Raw genomic sequence first — 26759 nt, 5'->3', positions numbered from 1 at the left:
CCCACATTATACTCCATCTACCACCTTCTTGCCCACTCACTTAACCTGTCTATATCCCTTTGTAGACTCTTTGTGTCCTCCTCACAGCTCACTTTCTCACCTAGCTTTGTATTGTCAGCAAACTTGGATACATCACACTCAGTCCCTTCATCTAAGTCATTAATATAGATTGTAAATAGCTGAGGCCCAAGCACTGATCCTTGCAGCACCCCACTAGTTACAGCCTGCCAGCCTGAAAATGAACTGTTTATCCCCACTCTTTTTTCTGTCCGTTAACCAATCCTCTATCCATGCTAATATGTTACCCCAACCCCATGAGCCCTTATCTTGAAAATAAACAGAGGAGTTTGGCAATCCTTAAATGTATTTACCTCAATGCAAGGAGTATAGGAAATAAGGCGGATGAGCTGAAGGCACAGATAGACACGTGGCAGTATGATATCTTAACTATTACAGAAACATGGCTTAAAGAGGGGCAGGACTGGCAGCTCAACGTCCCTGGTTACAGGGTTTTCAGACGCAATAGAGAGGGGGATTAAAAAAGGAAGGGGGGGTGGCAATTTTGGTTAAGGAAACAATTACAGTTGTGAGGAGGGATGATATTTTAGAAGGAGCATCAAATGAGGCCTTATGGGTTGAGCTAAAGATCAAAAAAGGGGCAGTCACACAACTGGGAATGTACTATAGACCCCCAAACAGTCAGCGGGAGATAGAGGAGCAAATATGTAGGCAAATTTCTAAGAAGTGCATAAATAATAGGGCAGTAATAGTAAGGGATTTCAACTACCCTAATATTAACTGGGATACAAACAGTGTGAATGGTATAGAGGGTGCAGAATTCTTAAATTGCACACAGGAGAATTTTTTTAGCCAGTATGTAGCAAGCCCAACGAGAGAGGGGGGGCAGTTCTGGATTTGGTTCTAGGAAATGAAGAGGGGCAGGTGGAAGAAGTAGCAGTGGGAGAACATTTTGGTGGTAGTGATCACAATATAGTTAGTTTTAATATAGTTATGGAAAAGGACAAAGACAGAGCAGGAGTTGAAGTTTTCAATTCGGGAAAGGCCAATTTTACTAAACTGAGAAGTGATTTAGCAGAAGTAAACTGGAAACAGCTACTTGAAGGTAAATCAGTGTCAGAGCAGTGGGAGACATTCAAAGGGGTGATTCAAGGGGTTCAGGGTAAACATGTTCCCACAAAGAAAAAGGGAGGGGCTGCCAAATCTAGAGCCCCCTGGATGTCAAGAAGCATTCAGGGTAAGATAAGGCAGAAAAAGAAAGCCTATGATAGACTCCGGGAACTCAATACTTAGCTTAGAGGAGTTTACAAAGTGCAGGGGTGAAGTTAAAAAGGAAATTAGGAAAGCAAAGAGAGAGCATGAAAAAATATTAGCAGGTAAAATCAAAGAAACCCAAAGATGTTTGATAAATACATTAAGAGCAAGAGGCTAACTAAGGAAAGAATAGGGCCGATTAGAGACCAAAAAGGTAAACTATGTGTGGAGGTGGAAGATGCGGGTTTTTAATGAATACTTTGTATCTGTCTTCACAAAGCAGAGGGATGATACAGGGATTGAAGTTAAGGAGGAGGAGTGTGAAATATTGGAAGGGATAAACATAGTGAAAGAGGAAGTATTAAGGGGATCAGCATATTTGAAAGTGGATAAATCACCATGGCCGGATGAAATGTATCCCAGGCTATTAAAAGAAGCCAGGGAGGAAATAGCGGAGGCTTTAACAATCATTTTCTAAATTTCACTGGATGCAGGCATAGTGCCGGAGGATTGGAGGACTGCTTTTTTTTAATATTCGTTCATGGGATGTGGGCGTCGCTCGTGAGGCCAGCATTTATTGCCCATCCCTAATTGCCCTCGAGAAGGTGGTGGTGAGCCGCCTTCTTGAACCGCTGCAGTTCGTGTGGTGAAGGTTCTCCCACAGTGCTGTTAGGAAGGGAGTTCCAGGATTTTGACCAGTGACGATGAAGAAACGGCGATACGTGTCCAAGTCGGGATGGTGTGTGACTTGGAGGGGAACGTGCAGGTGGTGTTGTTCCCATGTGCCTGCTGCCCTTGTCCTTCTAGGTGGTAGAGGTCGCGGGTTTGTGAGGTGCTGTCGAAGAAGCCTTGGCGAGTTGCTGCAGTGCATCCTGTGCATGGGACACATTGCAGCCACAGCGTGCTGGTGGTGAAGGGAGTGAATGTTTGGGGTAATGGATGAGGTACCAATCAAGCAGGCTGCTTTGTCCTGGATGCTAACGTTGTACCATTGTTTAAAAAGGGAGCAAAGGATAGACCGAGTAATTACAGGCCAGTCAGCCTAACGTCGGTGGTGGGCACATTATTGGAATCAATTCTGAGGGACAGGATAAATTGTCACTTAGAAAGGCACGGACTAATCAAGGACAGTTAGCATGGGTTTGTTAAGGAGAGGTCGTGTCTGACTAACTTTATTGAATTTTTCGAGGAGGTGACAAGGAGGATCGATGCGGGTAGCCCAATTGATGTAGTCTATATATGTAGAGATTGATTAAGAGGGGGAAAATAGAGTATGAGAGTAAACTTGCAAGGAACATAAAAGTGGACTGTAAAAGCTTCTACAAGTATGTAAAAAGAAAAGATCAGTGAAGACAAATGTAGGTCCCTTACAGTCAGAAACGGGAGAATTTATAATGGGGAATGGGGAAATAGCAGAGCAATTAAACAAATACTTTGTTTATGTCTTCACGGAAGAGGACAAAAATAACTTCCCAGAAATGCTAGGGAACCAAGGGACTAGTGAGAAAGAGGAATTAAAGGAAATTAGTATTAGTAAAACAATAGTGCTGGAGAAATTAATGGGATTGAAAGCCGATAAATCCCCAGGACATGATAATCTGCATCTCAGAGTACTAAAAGAGCTAGCCATTGAAATAGTGGATGCATTAGTTGTCATCTTCCAAAATTCGATAGACTGTGGAACAGTTCCTACAGATTGGAGGGTGGCAAATGTAACCCGAGTATTTAAAAAAGGAGGGAGAGAGAAAACAGGGAACTAACATCAGTAGTAGGGAAAATGCTCGTCTTTTATAAAGGATGTGATAACAGGACACTTGGAAAATATCAACGGGATTAGACAAAGTCAACATGGATTTATGAAAGGGAAATCATGTTTGACAAACCTACTGGAGTTTTTTGAGGATGTAACTGGTAGAATAGATAAGGGAGAACCAGTGGATGTGGTTTGTTTGGATTTTCAGAAGGCCTTTGATAAAGTCCCACATAAGAGTTTAGTGTGCAAAATTAAAGCACATGGGATTGGGGGTAATATACTGGCAAGGATTGAAAATTGGTTAACAGACAGGAAACAGAGAGTAGGAATAAATGGGTCTTTTTCGGGGTGGCAGGCAGTGACTAGTGGGGTACCGCAGCATTAGTGCTTGGGCTCCAGCTATTCACAATATATATCAATGATTTGGATGAAGGAACCAAATGTAATATTTCCAAGTTTGCTGACGACACAAAACTAGGTGGGATCGTGAGTTGTGAGGAGGATGCAAAGATGCTTCAAGGCGATTTAGACAAGTTAGGTGGGCAAATACATGGCAGATGCAGTATAATGTGGATAAATGTGAAGTTATCCACTTTGAAGGAAAAACAGAAAGGCAGAGTATTATTTAAATAGTGATAGATTGAGGAATGTAGATGTACAAAGGGACCTAGGTGTCCTTGTACACCAGTCACTGAAAGCAAATATGCAGGTGCTGCAAGCAGTTAGGAAGGCAAATGGTATGTTGGCCTTCATTGCAGGAGGATTTGAGTATAGGAGCAAGGATGTCTTACTGCAGTTATACAGGGCCTTGGTAAGACCACACCTGGAGTATTGTGTGCAGTTTTGGCCTCCTTACCTAAGAAAGGATATACTTGCCATAGAGGGAGTGCCATAGAAGGTTCACCAGACTGATTCCTGGGATGGCAGGACTGTCGTATGAAGAGAGATTGGGTCGACTCGGCCTGTATTCACTCGAGTTTAGAAGAATGAGAGGTGATCTCATTGAAACATATAAAATTCTGACAGGGCTAGACAGACTGGATGCAGGGAGGATGTTTCCCCTGGCTGTAGGGTCCAGAATGAGGGGTCACAGTGTCAGGATACGGGGTAGGACATTTAGGACTGAGATGAGGAGAAATTTCTTCACTCAGAGGGTGGTGAACCTGTGGAATTCCCTACCGCAGGAGGCTGTGAATATATTTAAGAAGGAGCTGGATAGATTTCTAGACACAAAAGGCATCAAGGGGTATGGGGAGAGAGCAGGAATATGGTATTGAGACAGAGGATTAGCCATGATCATATTGAATGGCGGAGCAGGCTCGAAGGGCCGAATGGCCTACTCCTGCTCCTATTTTCTACGTTTCTATGTTTCTACATGGATTTGAGCAATGCTTTTGACAAGGTCCCACATGGCAGATTGGTGAAAAAAGTAAAGGTCCAAGGGAGAGTGGAAAATCGATCCAAAATTGGCTCAGTGGCAAGAAGCAAAGGGTAATGGTCAACGGGTGTTTTTGTGATTGGAAGGCTGCGGGTGCTGCATGCTCAGTACTAGGTCCTTTGCTTTTTGTGGTATATATTAACGATTTGGACTTAAATGTAGGCGGCATGATTAAGAAATTTGCGGATGACACGAAGAGAGGCCGTGTTCAGTGTAGATGAAAACATAAAATTACAAAGGGATATTGATAGATTAGGTGAATGGGCAAAACTGTGGCAAATGGAATTCAATGTCGGCAAATGTGAGGTCATCCACTTTGGACCAAAAAAGGACAGAACAGGGTACTTTCTAAATGGTAAAGTGTTAAAAACTGTGGCTGTCCAAAGGGACTTAGGGGTTCAGGTACAGAGATCTTTGAAGTGTCATGGACAGATGCAGAAAATAATCAGGAAGGCTAATGGAATGCTGGCCTTTATATCTGGAGGACTAGGGTACAAGGGGGCAGAAGTCATGCTGCAGCTATACAAAACCCTGGTTAGACCGCACCTGGAGTACTGTGAGCAGTTCTGGGCACCGCACCTTCGGAAGGGCATATTGGCCTTGGAGGGAGTGCAGCGTAGGTTTACTAGAATGATACCCGGACTTCAAGGGTTAAGTTACAAGGAGAGATTACACAAATGGGGTTGTATTCTCTAGAGTTTCGAAGGTTAAGGGGTGATCTATTTGTTTGTAAGATATAAAGGGTAACAGATAGGGTGGATAGAGAGAAACTATTTCCGCTGGTTGGGGATTCTAGGAGTGGGGGCACAGTCTAAAAATTAGAGCCAGACCTTTCAGGAGCGAGATTAGAAAACACTTCTACACACAAAGGGTGGTAGAAGTTTGGAACTTTCTTCCAAACTTGCTAGTTCAATTGCTAATTTTAAATGTGAGATAGATAGCTTTTTGGCAACCAAAGGTATTAAGGGATATGGGCCAAAGGCAGGTATATGGAGTTAGATCACAGATCAGCCATGATCTTATCAATGGCGGAGCGGGCTCGAGGGGCTGAATGGCCTACTTCTGTTCCTATGTTCCTATGTGATTAATAGTGAGGAGGAAAGCTGTAGACTGCAGGAAGATATTAATGGGCTGGTCAGATGGGCAGAAAATTGGTAAATGGAGTTCAATCCAGAGAAGTATGAGGTAATGCATTTGGGGAGAGCAAACAAGGCAAGGGAATACACAAGAAATGGGAGGATACTGAGAGGTGTAGAGGAAGTGAGGGACCTTGGTGTGCATGTCCACAGATCCCTGAAGGTAGCAGGACAGGTAGATAAGGTGGTTAAGAAGGCATATGGAATGCTTTCCTTTATTAACCGAGGCATAGAATATAAAAGCAGGGCTGTTATGCTGGAACTGTATAAAACACTAGTTAGGCCACAGCTTGAGTACTGCACACAGTTCCGGTCACCACATTACAGGAAGGATGTAATTGCACTAGAGAGGGTGCAGAGGAGATTTATGAGGATGTTGCCAGGACTGGAGAATTTTAGCTATGATGACAGATTGGGTAGGCTGGGGTTGTTTTCCTTGGAACAGAGGAGGCTGAGGGGTGATTTGATTGAGGTGTACAAAATTATGAAAGGCCTAGATAGAGTGGATAAGAAGGACCTATTTCCCTTAGCAGAGGGTCAATAACCAGGGGGCATAGATTTAAAGTGATTGGTAGAAGGATTAGAGCGGAAATGAAGAAAAAAAAGTTTCACCCAGAGGGGGCCTGGAACTCACTGCCGGAGAGGGTGGTGGAGGCAGAAACCCTCAACTCATTTAAAAAAATACCTGGATGTGCACCTGCAGAGCCGTGACCTGCAGGGCTATGAACCAAATGCGGGAAAGTGGGATTAGGCTGGGTGGCTTGTTTCTCAGCCGGCACGGACACGATGGGCCGAATAGCCTCCTTCTGTGCCGTAAATTTTCTATAATTTTATGATTCAACCTTTTATGTGGCATCTAATCGAATGCCTTTTCAAAATCCAAATATATGACATCCACTGGTTCCCCTTTATCTACCCTGCTCGTTATATCCTCAAAAAATTCTAATAGGTTGTCAAACACGATTTCCCTCTCATAAAACCATGTTGACTCTGCCTAATCATAGTATGGTTTTCTAGGTGACCTGGTACCACTTCCTTAATAATGGATTCCAGCATTTTCCCGATGACTAATGTCAGGCTAACTGGCCTATAGATCCCTGTTTTCTCTCTCCCTCCTTTCTTGAATAGTGAGGTCACATTTGCTTCCTTCCAATCCGCTGGGACCATTCTAGAATCTAGGGAATTTTGGAAGATCATAACCAATGCATCCACTATCTCTGCAGCCACCTCTTTTAGAACCCTTAGACGTAGGCCATCAGGTCCAGGGGATTTATCAGCTTTATTCCCATTAGTTTCTCAAGTACTTTTTCTCTACTGACATTAATTACTTTAGGTTCCTCACTCTCATTGGACCATTGGTTCCCCACCATTTCTGGTATGTTTTTTGTGTTTTCTACTGTGAAGACAGATACAAAATATTTGTTTAATGCATTTGCCTTTTCCTGATTCCCCATTATAATTTCTCCTGCCTCAGCCTCTAAGGGACCAACGTTTACTTTTGCTACTCTCTTCCTTTTTACACACTTGTAGAAGCTCTTCCAATCCGTTTTTATATTTCTTGTTAGTTTACTTTCATATTCTATTTTCTCTCATCAATTTTTTTGTCGTCCTTTGCTGGTTTCTAAAACTCTCCCAATCCTCAGGCTTACTACTCTTCATGGCAACATTATAGGCCTCTTCTTTTAATCTAATACTATCCTTAACTTCTTTAGTTAGCTACGGGTGGATCACTATTCCAGTGGAGTTTTTATTTCTCAATGGAATGAGTATTTTTTGAGAATATTGAAATATTTCTTTAAATGTTTGCCATTGCTTTTCAACCACCGTACCCTTTAATTTGGTTTCCCAATCTACCTTAGCCAACTCGCCCCTCCTACCCATGTAATTGCCTTTATTTAAGTTTCAGACTCTAGTTTCTGACTTAAGTGTGTCACTCTCAAATTCAATGTGAAATTCTATCATATTATGATCACTCTTCTCCAGAGGATCTCTTACTGTGAGATTACTAATTAACCCTGTCTCGTTTCATAATACAAGATCTAAAATAGCTTGTTCCCTCGTTGGTTCCAGGACGTAGTGCTCCAGGAAGCCATCTCAAATGCATTCCATGAATTCGTCCTCCAAACTACCTTTGCCAATTTGATTTGCCCAGTCTATATGAAGATTAAAGTCCCCCACGATTACTGTATAACCTTTGTTACAAGCTCCAATTATTTCATGATTAATACTCTGACTAATATTAATAGTGATAGTGTAAAGGGCAAACGGGGAAGAATTTCTGAAGTGTGTTCAGGAGAACTTTTTTGATCATGTATTTCCGGCCCAACGAGGAAGGAGGCATTGCTGGATCTGGTTCTGGGGAATGAGGTAGGTCAAGTGGACCAAGTGTCAGTGGGGGAACATTTAGGGAACAATGATCATAGTATCATAAGAATTAGATTAGGGAAAAGGACAAGGAGCAATCTAGAGTAAAAATACTTAAATGGAAGATGGCCAACTTCAGTGGGTTGAGAGCGGATCAGGCCCGGGTAAATTGGAATCAAAGATTGGCAGGCAAAACTGTAACCGAACAATGGACAGCCTTTAAAGAGGAGATGGTTCGGGTTCAGTCTCGGTACCTTCCCACAAGGGGGAAAGGTAGGGCAACTAAAGCCAGAGCTCCCTGGATGACAAAAGCAATAAGGAGTAAGATGAAGCAGAAAAAGGGGGCATATGACAGATGTCAGGTTGATAATGCAAGTGGGAACCAGGCTGAATAAAGAAAGTTCAGAAGAGAAATGTGAAAGGAAATAAGAGGGACAAAGAGAGAGTATGAGAATAGACTGGCAGCAAACATAAAAGGGAATCCTAAAGTCTCCTATAGGCATATAAATAGTAAACGGGTAGTAAGAGGAGGGGTGGGGCCAATTAGGGACCAAAAAAGAGATCTGTGCATGGAGGCAGAGGGCATGGCCGAGGTACTAAGTTAGTACTTTGCATCAGTCTTTACCAAGGAAGAGGATGCTGCCATAGTCACAGTAAAAGGGGAGGTAGTTGAGATACTGGATGGGGTGAAAATTGATAAAGAGGAGGTACTAGAAAGGCTGGCTATGCTTAAAGTAGATAAGTCACCAGGTCTGGATGGGATGCATCCTCGGTTGCTGAGGGAGGTAAGGGTGGAAATTGCAGAGGTGCTGGCCATAATTTTCCAATCTTTTTTAGATATGGGGGTGGTGCCAGAGGACAGGAGAATTGCAAATGTTGCACCCTTGTTCAAAAAAGGGTGTAGGGATAAACCCAGCAACTACAGGCCAGTCAGTTTAACCTCAGTGGTGGGGAAGCTTTTAGAAACAATAATCCGGGACAAAATTAACAGTCACTTGGACAAGTGTGGATTAATTAAGGAAAGCTAGCACGGATTTATTAACAGCAAATCGTGTTTAACTAACTTGATTGAGTTTTTTGATGAGGTAACAGGGAGGGCTGATGAGGACAATGCGGTTGATGTTGTGTATATGGACTTTCAAAAGCTGTTGGATAAAGTGCCACATAATAGGCTTGTCATCAAAATTGAAGCCCATGGAATAAAAGGGGACAGTGGCAGCATGGATACAAAATTAGCTAAGTGACAGGAAACAAAGAGTAGTGGTGAGCTGTTGTTTTTCGGACTGGAGGGAGGTGTATAGTGATGTTTCCCAGGGGTCGGTACTAGGACCGCTGCTTTTTTGATATGTATTAATGACTTGGACTTGGGTGTACAGGGCACAAATTCAAAATCTACAGATGACACAAAACTTGGAAGTGTAGTACACTCCGGCTTATTCGTCCAGGCCTCTGGATTACTAGTCCAGTAAACATAACCACTATACTACCATACTCGGTCCTTGCAGTGTCCTTGGCCCAACCATCTTCAACTGCTTCAAAAATGACCTTCCCTCCATCATAAGGTCAGAAATGGGGATGTTCGCTGATGATTGCACAGTGTTCAGTTCCATTCGCAACCCCTCAGATAATGAAGCAGTCCGTGCCCGCATGCAGCAAGACCTGGACAACATCCAGGCTTGGGCTGATAAGTGGCAAGTTGCATTCGTGCCAGACAAGTGCCAGGCAATGACCATCTCCAACTAGAGAGAGTCTAACCACCTCCCCTTGACATTCAACGACATTACCATCGCCGAATCCCCCATCATCAACATCCTTGGGGTCACCATTGACCAGAAAGTTAACTGGACCAGCCATATAAATACTGTGACTGCAAGAGCAGGTCAGAGGCTGAGTATTCTGCTCTTACAAACAGCGTGCACAAGCTCGATGGGCTGAATGGCCTCCTTCTGTGCTGTTATGATTCTATAAAATGAAAATCGGGAGAGATGTATAAACGGCGTCTGAATCAATATTGCCTGTATTGCACTTTTGCCCAAAGTCACAATGAACCCAGCACCTTGTGTGCCATGAGGAGCACTCCCTCTATTCCAACCCATCTCGTTCCTTGGCCATCCAGACCTTCTCCTAGCTCCAGTCTACCAGCCCATGCTCCATTTTCCAGAGCACTGTTGGGTCAATAAGACCCACCACTCCAAGAAGTTGTATCAGAATGAAAGGAGATCCCCTCACTTTATCCTTGTCTTAAAGCCATCACTTGGCTCTTTGAGCAGGGGAGGGGCCTACTGTTGGTGTACTTCTGTGGTGGGGTGGGAAGGCCTTGGTTATGCTCTCCTAAACTTGCTTGCATCACTTTTATTTCCAGGCACCTTCATAGCAAGTAAGTTCAGTCCCCAGTTTCGATTTAGGATGTGGAAGGTTTCCTGGGTTCTGACGGCCTCCTCAGTCTGTACCCAGCTCTGTTTTGTCATCTTTGTTTTGATGGTGGGACGCCTGTGGGAGGGAGTTCTAGGTTGGGAGCTTGTCTGAACATGAGCAGCTCCATCACTCCCAGCATCTCAACCTTATTGATGGAAACAACTACTACTTGTATTCATTTAGCGCCTTTAAAGCCAAATCGTCACTGGGGAATCGATGCTGAGCCACGGAGGGAGAGATTAGAAGAGGTGACCAAAAGCTTAAAGGTGGAGGGCTTTAGAGATGGAGTTCTAGAGAGTAGGGCCAAGGCAACTGACAACTCTAGTCACCACAGGTTGGATGAAGGAAGGTGGGAGGAAGCGCAAAAGGCCAGAGACAGAGGACCTAAGGTGTGGGATGGGATGTAAGGCTGGAAGTTACAGGGATAGAGTGGATTTAATGAGAAGGACCAGGATTTTAAATTGAATGCATTGATGGACAAGCAGCCAACAGTGAGGATGGAGATAATAGGCGAGCAGGATATGGGCAGCTGAGGTTTGGAAAAGTTGGATTTTGTATCAGATGGAGGATGGGAGGAGGGCAAGGAGGGCATTGGAATAATGGTGTCTAGAGGTGATAAAAGCATGGAGAGGCTGAGAAAAGAACAGAGGCGAATGACACTGGAACGTTCAGCGTAAATGGCCTTAGTGATGGACAGGATTTCAGGCTCCTGTCTGGGCCAAACAGGGAATCAAGGTTTTGCACAGTCTGACACAGCCTGCATGAGTGGCTGGGATGAGGGTTGGAATTAGCGGCCTGGAAGCTGATTTTATGGTGAGGGCTGAAAATGATGACTTTGTTTTTCCTGATGTTCAGTTGAAGGAAGTTGATATTGGAAAAGAATTCTTATAAACAGTAGGGTCAAAAGAGTTGGTGGAGAGGTAGAGCTGGATGTAACATACATATGGAAGCTGACCCCATGTCTGTGGATGAAATTACTAAGGAGCAGAATGTAGATGAGGAAATAGAGGGGGACTCAGGAGGTGACAGGGTCTGAAGAGAAGCCTTTGCTGGGGAAACGTTGGCTATGGTTGAATCGATAGGAATAAAACCATGCCAGGCAGTCCCATGAAACAGGACAACAGAGGAGAGACATTGGCACGGTCCAATGTATCAAACACAGCAGGGAGGACCAGGAGGGATCATGCAACATGATAATTGTCATCGATGATGTAGTTCAAGACTTTGGCCCGGGCCACCTCATTGTCGTAAGAAGAGTAGAACCCAGACTGGAGGGATATGACCGAGGAGTTTTGAGAGATCGGGAAGCATTTGAGGACCTAAGAAAGTAAAAGCAAAAGGAGCTGAGATATGGAACGGCAGCTAGGAGAGCACAGAAGGGCCGAGGGCGTTGTTTTTGAAGAGGGGATCGATGGAGAGGGCTGGTGCCTGAAAAAATTGGATCTATTGTAAACATCATCTAGCATCGGTGTCAGGAGAGGAGTGACTGGGTGGCTGAAGACATGTCATTTTACAGGGACATGCAACGGCTGTGACTCAGTTTGTGAAGGTAGTTATTTAAGGTAGCCAGGAAGGACCCACTTATAACCCCGTGACCTGTGTCAAATTGGCGGTGGACTATGATGTCATTGGCTAAAAAAAGGAGGGCTAAGGTAGCGTAGTGGTTATTACTGGACTAGTAATCCACCATGCCAGTTTGAGAATTTGAAATCAATTGAAAGAAAAATCTGGAAATAAAAGTAAGTAAATCAGTAAAAGTTACCACGTGGAAGCTGTCAGATTGTCGTAAAAACCCAACTGGTTCACTCATGTCCTTTAGGGAAGGAAACCTGCCGTCCTTACCCGGTCTGGGCCGAAATGTGACTCCAGTCCCACACCAACATGGATGACTCTCAACTGCCCTCTGAAGTGACCTAGTAAGCCACTCTAGTTAAAAGAAGGCCCACCAACCACGTCCTTTTCTGGGCTATTAGGGATGGGCAATAAATGTCGGCCTTGCCAACGACGGTCACACCCCGAGAATGAAGCAAAAAAAAATTAACTTGATCCCTTCCAAGGAGAGTCCTTTAACTGTAAATGTAATTCTAATTGAATAGTTAAGACAATTTAGATGTGCAAAGTTTGAACCAAGTACTTCTATTCATTGTTTAATAACAATAGGTCGAGCACGAAGGAGGGCTAACAGAAGAAACTGTGCTCGGCGTCGATGAGGTAGGTTCTAGAGTGAAGAAAGACTAAAATTGAAATATATATATTGGATGCTATAGATTAAAAATGCTAATGTTTTGATAGCAGCCTAGTGATACAGGGCCATTGAATGCTGGGCCTGTAGCTCCACAAGATGCAAGCCAAAGAAACCTATGCAAATGATGCCCTGTATTGTGGAGCAATGAGATGCTAGATTGGTGTGGCAAGCCTCAGCTAGGCCTTGATGGTTATGTGCTGAAGGGGAGAAGGTCAGGCCCTTTTCTACAGGGAGGGATTCACCACTGATCTACTCAGTACTGTCGAGAGACAGGTTCAACCCCAATCCCATTAAGGTGCATCCAATATAAGACCTGGAAATTGTCAGTGGACTTGTCAACCATTGCTAAATTCCTCTGAAATTCCAAGTAAATTATATCCGTGGGATAGTCCCATTCCATCAGTTATTCTTTAAACCTCCTCAAAATATCTGTGCATTAGCGTGAAATTCCCTAATCCTTCTTAATGCACACTGGTTGTTCCTGACAGTATCTTTGGATAGTCAGGGAATTGATTACCTTGTAGGGATGGCCCAATAGCTCCTGTGGGAGTTCTGCTGCACTATTTCTGGGAGGCTATTCCTGGGCTGCCTTTGTTGTGTTGGAACAGCATGGCCACATTCTGGCATTCTGGCCCTCCGTTGGGACAGGTACCACTTATGTGCTCTTACAGGTGCGATGCAGCCCACCCTGACCATGGTGATGAGCCAGTCCCTAGGCCATTTGGAATGGACTCTGTATCCCGCTGAGTCAGCAGACTTGGACTCTGCTCTAGCACCTTTCCTCCGGCAGAATAGGACCATCGGAATTTCGGCCCTCTTCAAAAATAATCTTTACCACACTTGCCATGTCCAGAATATTTCTATTAAACCTCCTGAATCTTTAACAAGGGGAAGGGGGGCTTTGTCCCTAGGGAGTACCCAGGACATGGTGTCATCCCCTTTCTCCTAGGGAATGCCCTTATTCCCTAGGAGAAAGGGGATGACACTTGTTTTGCTGGATCTATGCTCCCTTTATATTGCCCCAATAATTCTGGGAGTTTTCGGAGACAAGGTTGGCCTGTAGCTGCACAAGATGCAAGCCAAACAAACCCATGCAAATGAGTGGGAGCGGAAGCTCCCAGCCTCCTGCCTTACTTTCCTCATTGTTGGCTTGTTGGGCTCCCAATTGGATGGGCACCTGAAGAAACTAGATGTTAGGGATAGCGCCAGAACCCACGCAGGTCTATGAGGGTTCCGGGGCCAGCCTGAGTAAGAACAACAATAACTTGCATTTATATCGCGCCTTTAATGTAGTAAAACATCCCAAGGCACTTCACAGGAGTTATCAAACAAAAATTTGACATCGAGCCACATAAAAAGATATTAGGACAGGCGAACAAAAGCTTGGTCAAAGAGGTAGGAATTAAGGAGTGTCTTAAAGGAGGAGAGAGAGATAGAGAGGCGGTGAGGCTATGGGAGGGAATTCCAGAACCCAGGGCCCGGGCAGCTGAAGGCACGGCCGCCAATGGTGGAGTGATCGAAATCGGGGATGCGCAAGAGGCCAGAATTGGAGGAGCGCAGAGATCTCGGCGGGTTGTAGGGCTGGTGGAGGTTGCAGAGATGGGGAGGGGCGAGGCCATGGAGGGATTTGAAAACAAGGATGAGAATTTTAAAATTGAGGCGTCGCCAGACCCGGAGCAAATGTAGGTCAATGAGCACAGGGGCAATGGGTGAATAGGACTTGGTGTGAGTAAACCTGAAGGCAAGTTTTTTTTATTTCATTTGCTTTAAACCCCACCACCTCCCCACTAGGAAAACCTCAGGGTCTCAGCGCATTCTGGTTGGTACCCAATGACCAGGAATGCTGCTGCAGCTGTGCTAAGCTCTCCTCCCACCTTTGCTATCTCTGTCAGGGGGCGGGTCTGTGCTAGGGGCGCCCTCATACCATGTTAATGACCCAGGACAGGAAATAATGGTGATCATAGACCTGGACAGGTGCAGTGCACTCTTGGATGGTGGGGAGTGGTGTTATAAAATCGGTGAAAACGTTTTGTAGTTAACTACAGTCCACCTCTCTTGCCCCTCCAACTCTCATCTAATACTGTTTGGTTATCCTCAACTGGATTTGCTTTTGATGGTTTTGATCTACAAGGTTTGTACTAAGTGTTTCTGTTCCCTTATTAATGACAGGACCATGACCATGCACACAATGACCACCGAGATCTCAAGCCCTGCAACTATTCTGACACTGAATCAAGTAAGTTCTAAAGCTCTGAAAACCTTAACATGAACAATGGGCCTCTGCTTTCACAGTTATTCTGCTGTCAGTGCAAAGCCACGTGTCATCGAGTGACAGGATGTGGACTCGTAACCAGACAGTCTTCAGATGGAGAGTCCCTGACACGGAGAGAGTCCCTGACACGGAGAGAGTCCCTGACACGGAGAGAGTCCCTGACACGGAGAGAGTCCCTGACACGGAGAGAGTCCCTGACACGGAGAGAGTCCCTGACACGGAGAGAGTCCCTGACACGGAGAGAGTCCCTGACACGGAGAGAGTCCCTGACACGGAGAGAGTCCCTGACACGGAGAGAGTCCCTGACACGGAGAGAGTCCCTGACACGGAGAGAGTCCCTGACACGGAGAGAGTCCCTGACACGGAGAGAGTCCCTGACACGGAGAGAGTCCCTGACACGGAGAGAGTCCCTGACACGGAGAGAGTCCCAGACACAAGAGTCCCAGACATATGGAGAGTCCCAAACACAGAGAGAATCCCCGACACGAGGAGAGTCCCAGACACATGGGAAGTCCTTGACATGTGGAGAGTCACAGACAGGTGGAGAGTCCCAGACATGTGGGAAGTCCCTGACACGGGGAGAGTCGCAGACAGGTGTGGAATTCCTGACACGGGGAGAGTCCCAGACACATGGAGAGTCCCAGACGCGGGGAGAGTCCTAGACACATGGGGCGAGTCCAGGACACGTGGTGAGTCCCTTCAGTCTCTCACGTAAATTTGACTAAAGGGGCATTACATTGTTTTTCTTTCATTTGTGTTTTTAAATACAAAGCCCTATTATCTCTTGCCTTGAAAGTTTCTTTTTGTTACAGTGCGTCACATGAGCTGGAGGCTCGGGTCATTTAGTTGAGCGGTCAACCGTGGGGAGGCCCAGAAAGGAGAATTTTTACATGTGAACGTAAGACAATGACAGGCAGGAACAGACTCTGCATCACAATATATACATTCCCCACCCCACCCGGAAACCATCTGATCTCCTGGGAAAGACAAAAAAAAGATAAAAAACCAGGCTAATTTTGTTTTGGTACAATGTGACTGGTGAGGTAACCTATTGAGAAGCGGGAAAATGCAGACACTTAACCAATCAGACAGAAGGAAATGAGAGATATAAAAGATGTTTTTACTGTAAAAATATGTTGAAAGAATTTCATGGCTCAGTAAATCTTACCCAGGATGATTGGATCTCAGCTTTTTCCCACCCTCAGTATTGGGTCCAAGTACTTCCAGGTGGCCTTGACTCAGTACATTTACTCCCCACTCAGGTTTAACATAAGAACATAGTATTTAGGAGCCAGAGTAGGCCATACGGCCCCTCGAGTCTGCTGCGCCATTCAATCAGATCATGGCTGATCTTCGACCTCAACTCCACTTTCCCGCCCGATCCCCATATCCCTTGATTTCCCTAGTTTCCAAAAATCTATCTATCTCAGCCTTGAATATACTCAATGACTCAGCATCCACAGCCCTTTGGGGTAGAGAATTCCAAAGATTCACAACCCTCTGAGTGAAGAAATTCCTCCACGTCTCAGTCTTAAATGGCCGACCCCTTATCCTGAGACTATGCCCCCTAGTTGTAGACTCTCTAGCCATAGGAAAGAACCTCTCAGCATCTACCCTGTCAAGCCCCCTCAGAATCTTACATGTTTCAATGAGATCACCTCTCATTCTTCTAAACTCCAGAAAATATAGGCCCAATCTCTCATCATAGGACAACCCTCTCATCCCAGGAATTAATCTAGTGAACCTTCACTGGAACGCCTTTAAGGTAAGTATATCCTTTCTTAGATAAGGAGACCAAAACTGTACGCAGTACTCCAGGTGTGGTCTCATCAAAGCCCTGTACAATTGTAGCAAGACTTCCTTACTCTTGTACTCCAACCCCCTTGCAATAAAGGCCAACATGCCATTTGCCTTCCTAACTACTTGCTGTACCGACATGCTAACTTTCTGTCTTTCTTGTACCAGGACACCCAGATCTCTCTGAACACCAACATTTAATAGTTTCTCACCATTTAAAAAATATTCTGCTTTTCTATTCTTCCTACCAAAGTGAATAACCTCACATTTCCCCAGGTTTCTCAGAAGGACTCAAGGCAATGAATTCTGCCAGAATTTCTAGCCAGCAATTAGAAGTAGATACTTCCCTCCCTATCTCTGTAGCCTCCTTCAGCCCTACAACCCTCCGAGATCTCTGCACTCCTCCAATTCTTACCTCTTGCGCATCCCCGATTTTAATCGCTCCACCATTTGCCTTCAGCTGCCGAGGCCCTAAACTCTGGAATTCCCTCCCTAAACCTCTCTGCCTCTCTCCTCCTTTAAGACACTTCTTGAAACCTACCTCCTTGATCAAGCTTTTGGTCGCCTGTCCTAATATCTCCTTACGTGGCTCGGTGTCAAATTTTGTTTGATAATCGCTCCTGTGAAACCGCTTGGGACATTTTACTACATTAAAGGTGCTATATAAATGCAAGTTGTTGTTGTAAAGGAACATATGGGGGAATGGGGATGAGCGCAGGCAAGTGGGATCAGTTTTGACTTGCAAACATCCAGCACAAACATGATAGGCTGAATGGCCTCCTTCTGTGCTGCAAACTTCTATGGTTCAGGACAGAGGCAAAAACCCCATAATCCTTTGACCTTTATGTACTTTCACCCATTTGGCCTTTGCGGGTCCCGCTGAGTGAGGCGCCATCATTGGACGATGGTCTAGGTGGGTGTGGACTGTTTCCTGATGTCTGCCAATGCTGCAGTTATGGAGCTGGAGGGCACTGTGGTACCAAGCTGGGCAGGTATCAATCCGATAAAAAAGGGGACAACTGTCTGATGGAACTATCAATTTCTTCTTCAGGCTTTAGAAGGTGAAAGACATAGACGCTCGCTACATTCAAAAACATAGGAACGCGGGGAATGAGTCATCCTCCTAATTCACAGAGAATCCCGACAGCGTTCCAAGCTCAGTGTGCAATAACGTTACCATAACCCCACCTCACCCGACATGCTGATGCAGCTTGTGGAATTACCCAGTGAGCAACAAGTTGATAAGAGGTCATCTCAGTGAGGAAAGGTCACCGCATTGAGGAAAGGTCATCGCAGTGCGGCACCTTCATTGATTGGACGGTGTTTGATTAGCAGTGGCAATAAAGAGACTTTCATTTCAGTTTGAAGTGTAGAGTAAAAACAGTCCTCCTCTCACGTTCTCAATCTAAGCGATGACAGTGCCCTCTGTGGCTCAGTGGGTCAATGCACTACATGGTAATCTCATAAACCAGGAAGGAATAATGACAGGGTTATTACCTGCATCTTTGTGGAGTTGGTTGATCACAGATTGGGCAGTTGTGTAGGTGCTACTATTGGCCTTCAGTGCCTTTAGGCTACAGAAGGACAAAAAAAAAACAGCCAAAGCCCTGCTCCTGGTCACTAGCCAGTGCACATGCTGGAATTTGGGCTTTTATAGACCTCAGGTGAATGGGCACAGCTATGAGGCCCCATCTTCTGCGGTCAAATAGCTCCCAATTGTCACTGTTCAGGCTCACACATCAAGAATGGCCACATGGGTAAGGCTGCCAGCTTGCTGCTAGTGTCCAGGAAATCTGTAGCCCAGCAAGTGCCTGTACCTTCTCACTGGGCAGTCCTGCCGCTGATGTGTGACCTCTTAGTCCCACATTGTAAAATAAGTGAGGGAAGAGATAGCAGAGGCACTATTACATATATATAACAATTCATTTGAAAAGGGAACAGTGCCTGAGGACTGTCAGACAGCTAATGTGATTCCTATATTTATAAAGGGAGATAGAACAAGTCCAGGGAACTATAGACCCATAGGGCTCTAAACTAAATAAGATGGGGGGGGGAGGGTCCCAGTGGAAAGAAATCCAGAATACTAAAGAGAAAAGACAAAGAAGCAGTGCAGGAAAGTGATTGGGGTAAGGATAACCAGATTGTGTCAGGAAGGGAGAGAGCGTACAAACAAAAGAAAACATCTTCAGCCAGAAGTGCCGAGTGGATGATCCATCTCGGCCTCTTCCCGATATCCCCACCATCACAGAAGCCAGTCTTCAGCCAATTTGATTCACTCCACGTGATATCAAGAAACGGCTGAGTTCACTGGATACAGCAAAGGCTATGGGCCCCGACAAAATCCCAGCTGTAGTGCTGAAGTCTTGTGCTCCAGAAGTAGCCGCGCCTCTAGCCAAACTGTTCCAGTTCAGGTAAAGCACTGGCATCTACCCCACAATGTGGAAAATTGCCCAGGAATGTCCTGTCCACAAAAAGCAGGACAAATCCAATCTGGCCAATTACCGCCCCATCAGCCTACTCTCAATCATCAGCAAAGTGATGGAAGGTGTTGTCGACAGTGCTATCAAGCGGCACTTACTCACCAATAACATGCTCACCGATGCTCAGTTTGGGTTCCGCCAGGACCACTCGGCTCCTGACCTCATTACAGCCTTGGTCCAAACATGGACAAAAGAGCTGAATTCCAGAGGTGAGGTGAGAGTGACTGCCCTTGACATCAAGGCAGCATTTGACCGAGTGTGGCACCAAGGAGCCCTAGTAAAATTGAAGTCAATGGGAATCAAGCGGAAAACTCTCCAGTGGCTGGAGTCATACCCGGCACAAAGGAAGATGGTAGTGGTTGTTGGAGGCCAATCATCTCAACCCCAGGACATTGCTGCAGGAGTTCCTCAGGGCAGTGTCCTAGGCCCAACCATCTTCAGCTGCTTCATCAATGACCTTCCCTCCATCATAAGGTCAGAAATGGGGATGTTCGCTGATGATTGCACGGTATTCAGTTCCATTCGCAACCCCTCAAATAATGAAGCAGTCCGTGCCCGCATGCAGCAAGACCTGGACAACATCCAGGCTTGGGCTGATAAGTGGCAAGTAACATTTGTGCCAGACAAGTGCCAGGCAATGACCATCTCCAACAAGAGAGAGTCTAACCACTTCCCCTTGACATTCAACGGCATAACCATTGCTGAATCCCCCACCATCAACATCCTGGGGGTCACCATTGACCAGAAACTTAACTGGACCAGCCACATAAATACTGTGGCTACAAGAGCAGGTCAGAGGCTGGGTATTCTGCAGCAAGTCAATCACCTCATGACTCCCCAAAGACTTTGCACCATCTACAAGGCACAAGTCAGGAGTGTGATGGAGTACTCTCCACTTGCCTGGATGAGTGCAGCTCCAACAACACTCAAGAAGCTCGACACCATCCAGGACAAAGCAGCCCACTTGATTGGCACCCCATCCACCTCCCTAAACATTCAGTCCCTTCACCAACGGTGCACTGTGGCTGCAGTGTGTTCCATCCACAGGATGCAATGCAGCAACTCGCCAAGGCTTCTTCGACAGCACCTCCCAAACCCGCGACCTCTACCACCTAGAAGGACAAGGGCAGCAGACACATGGGAACACCACCACCTGCATGTTCCCCTCCAAGTCACACACCATCCCGACTTGGAAATATATCGCCATTCCTTCATCGTCACTGGGTCAAAATCCTGGAACTCCCTTCCTAACAGCACTGTGGGAGAACCTTCACCACACGGACTGCAGCGGTTCAAGAAGGCGGCTCACCACCACCTTCTCAAGGGCAATTAGGGATGGGCAATAAATGCTGGCCTTGCCAGCGACGCCCACATCCCATGAACGAATAAAAAAAAATGTTAATAAGACAAATAGGGCTATAGTACAAAAAAATGTTAAAAAGACAAACCTAAATGCACTGTATCTGAATGCTCGAAGCATTCATAATATTTTAGATGAATTAACAGTGCAAATAGATGTAAACGGATATGATATAATTGCAATTACAGAGACATGGCTGCAGGGTGACCAAGGCTGGGAGCTGAATATGCAAGGGTATTTGATATTTAGGAAGGACAGGCAAAAAGGAAAAGGAGGTGGAGTGTCTTTGTCAGTAAAGGATGAAATCAGAGCAATAGTGAGAAAGGATATTCGCTCAGAAAATCAAGATGTAGAATCAGTCTGGGTGGAGTTAAGAAGCACCAAGGGGCAGAAAACACTGGTGGGAGTTGTCTATAGGCCTCCAAACAGTAGTCGTAATGTAGGGGATGGGATCAAACAGGAAATTGGAGATGCATGTAACAAGGGTACTACAGTAATCATGGGTGACTTTAATCTACATATAGACTGGCCAAAACAAATTGGCAATAATACTGTGGAGGGTGAATTCCTGCAGTGTGTATGAGATGTTTTTTTAGACCAGTACATTGGGTATTGTGCAATGAGAAGGGGTTAATTTATAATCTTGTTGTGCAGGGTCCTTTAGGGAAGAGTGACCATAACATGATAGAATTCGTCATTGAGATGGAAAGTGAAGTAGTCCAATCTGAAACTAGGCTCCTAAATCTAAACAAAGGAAACTACGATGGTATGAGGAGTGAGTTGGCTATGATAGATTGGGAAGCTTCATTAAAAGGCATGACGGTGAATAGGCAATGGCTAACATTTAATAAACTAATGCATGGATTGCAACAATTACACATTCCTTTCTGCCGCAAAAACACAAAAGGAAAAGCAGCCCAACCATGGCTAACAAAAGAAATTAAGGATTCAAAGAGGAGTCATATAAAGTTGCCAGAAAAGCCTGAGGATTGGGAGCAGTTTAGAATTCAGCAAAAAAGGACCAAGAGGAGAAAAATAGAGTATGAGAATAAACTTGCAAGGAACTTAAAAGTAGACTGTAAAAGCTTCTACAAGTATTTAAAAAGAAAAAGATTAGTGAAGACAAATGTAGGTCCCTTACAGTCAGAACAGGGAGAATTAATAATGGGGAACGGGGAAATGGCAGAGCAATTAAACAAATACTTTGCTTCTGTCTTCATGGAAGAGGACACAAATAACTTCCCAGAAATGCGAGGGAACCAAGGGACTTGTGAGAAGGAGGAATTGAAGGAAATTAGTATTCGTAAAAAAATAGTGCTGGAGAAACTAAAAGGACTGAAATCCAATAAATCCCAGGACCTGATAATCTGCATCCCAGAGTACTAAAAGAGGTCGCCATAGAAATAGTGGATGCATTAGTTGTCATCTTCCAAAATTCTATGGATTATGGAATAGTTCCTGCAGATTGGAGGGTGGTAAATGTAACCCCACTATTTAAAAAAGGAGGGAGAGAGAAAACAGGGAACTACAGACCGGTTAGCCTAATATCAGTAGTAGGGAAAATGCTCGAGTCAATAATAAAGTGTGTGATAACAGGACACTTAGAAAATATCAACGGAATTAGACAAAGTGAACAAGGATTTATGAAAGGGAAATCATGTTTGACAAATGTACTGGAGTTTTTTGAGGCTGTAACTGGTAGAATAGATAAGGGAGAACCAGTGGATGTGGTTTATTTGGATTTTCAGAAGGCCTTTGATAAAGTCCCACATAAGAGGTTATTGTGCAAAATTAAAGAACATGGGATTGGGGGTAATATACTGGCATGGATTGAAAATTGGTTAACAGACAGGAAACAGAGAGTAGGAATAAATGGGTCTTTTTCGGGATGGCAGGCAGTGACTAGTGGGGTACCGCAGGGATCGGTGCTTGGGCCCCAGCTATTCACAATATATATCAATGATTTGGATGAGGGAATCAAATGTAATATTTCCAAGTTTGCTGATGACACAAAACTAGGTGGGATCGTGAGTTGTGAGGAGGATGCAAAGAGGCTTCAAGGAGATTTAGACAAGTTGAGTGAGTGGGCAAATACATGGCAGATGTAGTATAATGTGGATAAATGTGAAGTTATCCACTTCGGAAAGAAAAACAGAAAGCCAGAGTATTATTTAAATGATGATAGATTTGGGAATGTTGATGTACAGAGGTACCTGGGTGTCCTTGTATACCAGTCACTGAAAGCAAACATGCAGGTGCAGCAAGCAGTTAGGAAGGCAAATGGTATGTTGGCCTTCATTGCAAGAGGATTTGAGCATAGAAGCATGGATGTCTTACTGCAGATATACAGGGCCTTGGTGAGACCACACCTGGAGTATTGTATGCAGTTTTGGTCTCCTTACCTAAGAAAGGGTATACTTGCCATGGAGGGAGTGCATCCAAGGTTCACCAGACTGATCCCTAAGATGGCAGGACTTTTTTTTATATACGTTCATGGGATGTGGGCAACTCTGGCAAGGCCAGCATGCATTGCCCATCCCTAATTGCCCTTTTGAAGGTGGTGGTGAGCCGCCTTCTTGAACCGCCGCAGTCCGTGTGGTGAAGGTTCTCTCACAGTGCTGTTAGGAAGGGAGTTCCAGGATTTTGACCCAGCGACGATGAAGGAATGGTGGTATATTTCCAAGTCGTGCTGATGTGTGACTTGGAGGGGAACGTGCATATGAGGACTGTCATGAGGAGAGATTGGGTCGGCGAGGCCTGTATTCACTTGAGCTTAGAAGAATGAGAGGGGATCTCATTGAAGCATATAAAATTCTGACTGGAGGCCAAGTCACTGAATATATTTAACAAGGAGCTTGATAGATTTCTAGACACAAAAGGCATCAAGGGGTATGGGGAGAGAGCAGGAATATGGTATTGAGATAGAGGATCAGCCAGGATCAGTGAAGAAGGTTATCTCGGATTGCAACGGGACCTTGAATGGCGGAGCAGGCTCGAAGGGCCGAATGGCCAACTTCTGCTCCAATTTTCTATGTTTCTATGTTTCTATTAGCTTAACGTTGGTGGTAGGAAAGATAATGAAATCCTTATTCAAAGATGCAATAGAAAATCATCTAGAAACCAAAAATATAAAAGAATAGTCAGGAGGCATATGACATGCATAGGCAGCTGGGATCAAGTGGATCCCTTGAAGAGTATAGAGATTGCCGGAGTAGAGTGAAGAGAGAAATCAGGAGGGCAAAAAGGGGATATGAGATTGCTTTGGCAGATAAGGCAAAGGTGAATCCAAAGAGTTTCTACAAATACATAAGGGGCAAAAGAGTAACTTGGGAGAGAGTAGGGCCACTTAAGGATCAACAAGGTCATCTATGTGCGGAACCACTAGAGATGGGTGAGATCCTAAATGACTATTTCGCATCGGTATTTACGGTTGAGAAAGGCATGGATGTTAGGGAACTTGGGGAAATAAATAGTGATGTCTTGAGGAGTGTACATATTACAGAGAGGGAGATGCTGGAAGTCTTAACGCGCATCAAGGTAGATAAATCTCCGGGACCTGATGAAATGTATCCCAGGACGTTATGGGAGGTTAGGGAGGAAATTGCGGGTCCCCTAGCAGAGATATTTGAATCATCCACCGCTACAGGTGAGGTGCCTGAAGATTGGAGGGTAGCAAATGTTGTGCCTTTGTTTAAGAAGGGCGGCAGGGAAAAGCCTGGGAACAACAGACCAGTGAGCCTGACATCTGTAGTGGGTAAGTTGTTAGAGGGTATTCTGAGAGACAGGATCTACGGGCATTTGGAGAGGCAGGGACTGATTAGGAACAGTCAGCATGGTTTTGTGAGAGGAAAATCATGTCTCACAAATTTGATTGAGTTTTTTGAAGGGGTAACCAAGAAGATAGATGAGGGCTGTGCAGTAGACGTGGTCTACATGGACTTCAGCAAAGCCTTTGACAAGGTACCGCATGGTAGGTTGTTACATAAGGTTAAATCTCACGGGATCCAAGGTGAGGTAGCCAATTGGATACAAAATTGGCTTGACGACAGAAGACAGAGGGTGGTTGTAGAGGGTTGTTTTTCAAACTGGAGGCCTGTGTCCAGCGGTGTGCCTCAGGGATTGGTGCTGGGTCCGCTGTTATTTGTTACTTATATTAATGATTTGGATGAGAATTTAGGAGGTATGGTTAGTAAGTTTGCAGATGACACCAAGATTGGTGCCATTGTGGACAGTGAAGAAAGTTATCTAGGATTGCAACGGGACCTTGATAAATTGGGCCAGTGGGCCGATGAATGGCAGACGGAGTTTAATTTAGATAAATGTGAGGTGATGCATTTTGGTAGATCGAATCGGGCCAGGACCTACTCCGTTAATGGTAGGGCGTTGGGGAGAGTTATAGAACAAAGAGATCTAGGAGTACAGGTTCATAGCTCCTTGAAAGTGGAGTCACAGGTGGATAGGGTGGTGAAGAAGGCATTCAGCATGCTTGGTTTCATTGGTCAGAACATTGAATACAGGAGTTGGGATGTCTTGTTGAAGTTGTACAAGACATTAGTAAGGCCACACTTGGAATACTGTGTACAGTTCTGGTCACCCTACTATAGAAAGGATATTATTAAACTAGAAAGAGTGCAGAAAAGATTTACTAGGATGCTACCGGGACTTGATGGTTTGACTTATAGGGAGAGGTTGGATAGGCTGAGACTTTTTTCCCTGGAGAGCAGGAGGTTTTGGGGTGATCTTATAGAAGTCTATAAAATAATGAGGGGCATAGATAAGGTAGATAGTCAAAATCTTTTCCCAAAGGTAGGGGAGTCTATAACGAGGGGGCATAGATTTAAGGTGAGAGGGGAGAGATACAAAAGGGTCCAGAGGGGCAATTTTTTCACTCAAAGGGTGGTGAGTGTCTGGAACGAGCTGCCGGAGGCAATAGTAGAGGCGGGTACAATTTTGTCTTTTAAAAAGCATTTGGACAGTTACATGGGTAAGATGGGTATAGAGGGATATGGGCCAAGTGCAGGCAATTGGGACTAGCTTAGTGGTATAAACGGGGCGACATGGACATGTTGGGCCGAAGGGCCTGTTTCCATGTTGTAAACTTCTATGATTCTATGATTCAATATCCTCTTGGGGGCATTTGCTAGTTCTGTTGGGGAGGGTTTAAACTAGTATGGTGGGGGATGGGTACCAAAGGGCAGGTACAGATAGGACAAATTCAAAGCAGGAAACGGGAAGTAGAAAAGCAGTTAATGACATAGTTAGCGACTCAGAAAGGCAAAAGAAGCAAAGGTTAAATAGTGTTCAGCACAGGAATTTGACGGGGTTAAAGGGTATATACTTCAATGCAAGGAGTATTGCAAACAAAGCAGATGAGCTAAGGGCACAGATAGACACATGGCAGCATGATATCACTGCTATAACAGAAACCTGGCTTAAAGCGGGGGATAATTGGCAGCTCAATATCCCTGGATATAGAGTTTTCAGGCAGGGTAGAGTGGGTGATAAAAAAGGAGGGGGGGGTAGAATTATTGGTTAAAGAATCAATTACAGTTGTGAGAAGGGATAATATGCTAAATGGATCATCAATCGAGGCCATATGGGTTGAGCTAAGAAATAAAAAAGGGGCAGTCACACTACTAGGAGTGTACTATAGACCCCCGAATAGCGAAAGGGAGATAGAAGAACAAATATGTAGGCAAATTTCTGAGTGCAAAAATAAGAGGGCAATAATAGTAGGGGACTTCAACTACCCTAACATCAACTGGGATTCAAACAGTGTGAGGGGCACAGAAGGCGCAAAATTCTTGATCAGTGTCCAGGAGAACTTTTTAAGCCAGTACGTGACAACAAGAGGGGATGCAATTCTAGATTTAGTCCTGGGAAAGGAAGATGGGCAAGTGGGTGAAGTGACAGTGGGTGACCATATTGGGGACAGTGACCACAATTCAGTTAGTTTTAGCATTATTATGGAACAGGACAGAGTTAAATCAGGAGTAAACGTTTTAAATTGGGGGAAGGCAAATTTTACAGAACCAAGAGGTGATTTGGCAGAAGTGGACTGGACACAACTACTTGAGGAGAAATCAGTGGCAAGCCAGTGGGAGGCACTAAAAAATGAAATTCTACGGGTACAATGCAGACACGTCCCCTCAAAGAAAAAGGGTGGCACTGCCAACTCTGGAGCCCCCTGGTTGTCTGGAAGTATACGGGGCAAGATAAAGCAGAAA

The 26759-nt window shown here is 44.9% G+C and overlaps 1 long non-coding RNA gene across 1 annotated transcript in view; it reads left to right on the top strand.

Annotated features, from left to right (window-relative positions):
- Positions 1-18034, top strand: part of LOC137334629 (uncharacterized) — a 34201-nt gene extending 16167 nt beyond the window's left edge. Inside the window, exons 3-5 of the long non-coding RNA XR_010966193.1 lie at positions 12539-12589; positions 14793-14859; positions 17744-18034. This is a non-coding gene — a long non-coding RNA (uncharacterized lncRNA). The remainder of the gene's footprint in view (positions 1-12538; positions 12590-14792; positions 14860-17743) is intronic.
- Positions 18035-26759: the final 8725 nt, after the last annotated feature.

Source organism: Heptranchias perlo, chromosome 2, assembly GCF_035084215.1.
Source record: "Heptranchias perlo isolate sHepPer1 chromosome 2, sHepPer1.hap1, whole genome shotgun sequence".
In the NCBI taxonomy this organism is placed as follows: domain Eukaryota; kingdom Metazoa; phylum Chordata; class Chondrichthyes; order Hexanchiformes; family Hexanchidae; genus Heptranchias; species Heptranchias perlo.
Note: the sequence above shows the minus strand (reverse complement) of the source record. Positions and strands in the feature narration are given on the sequence as shown.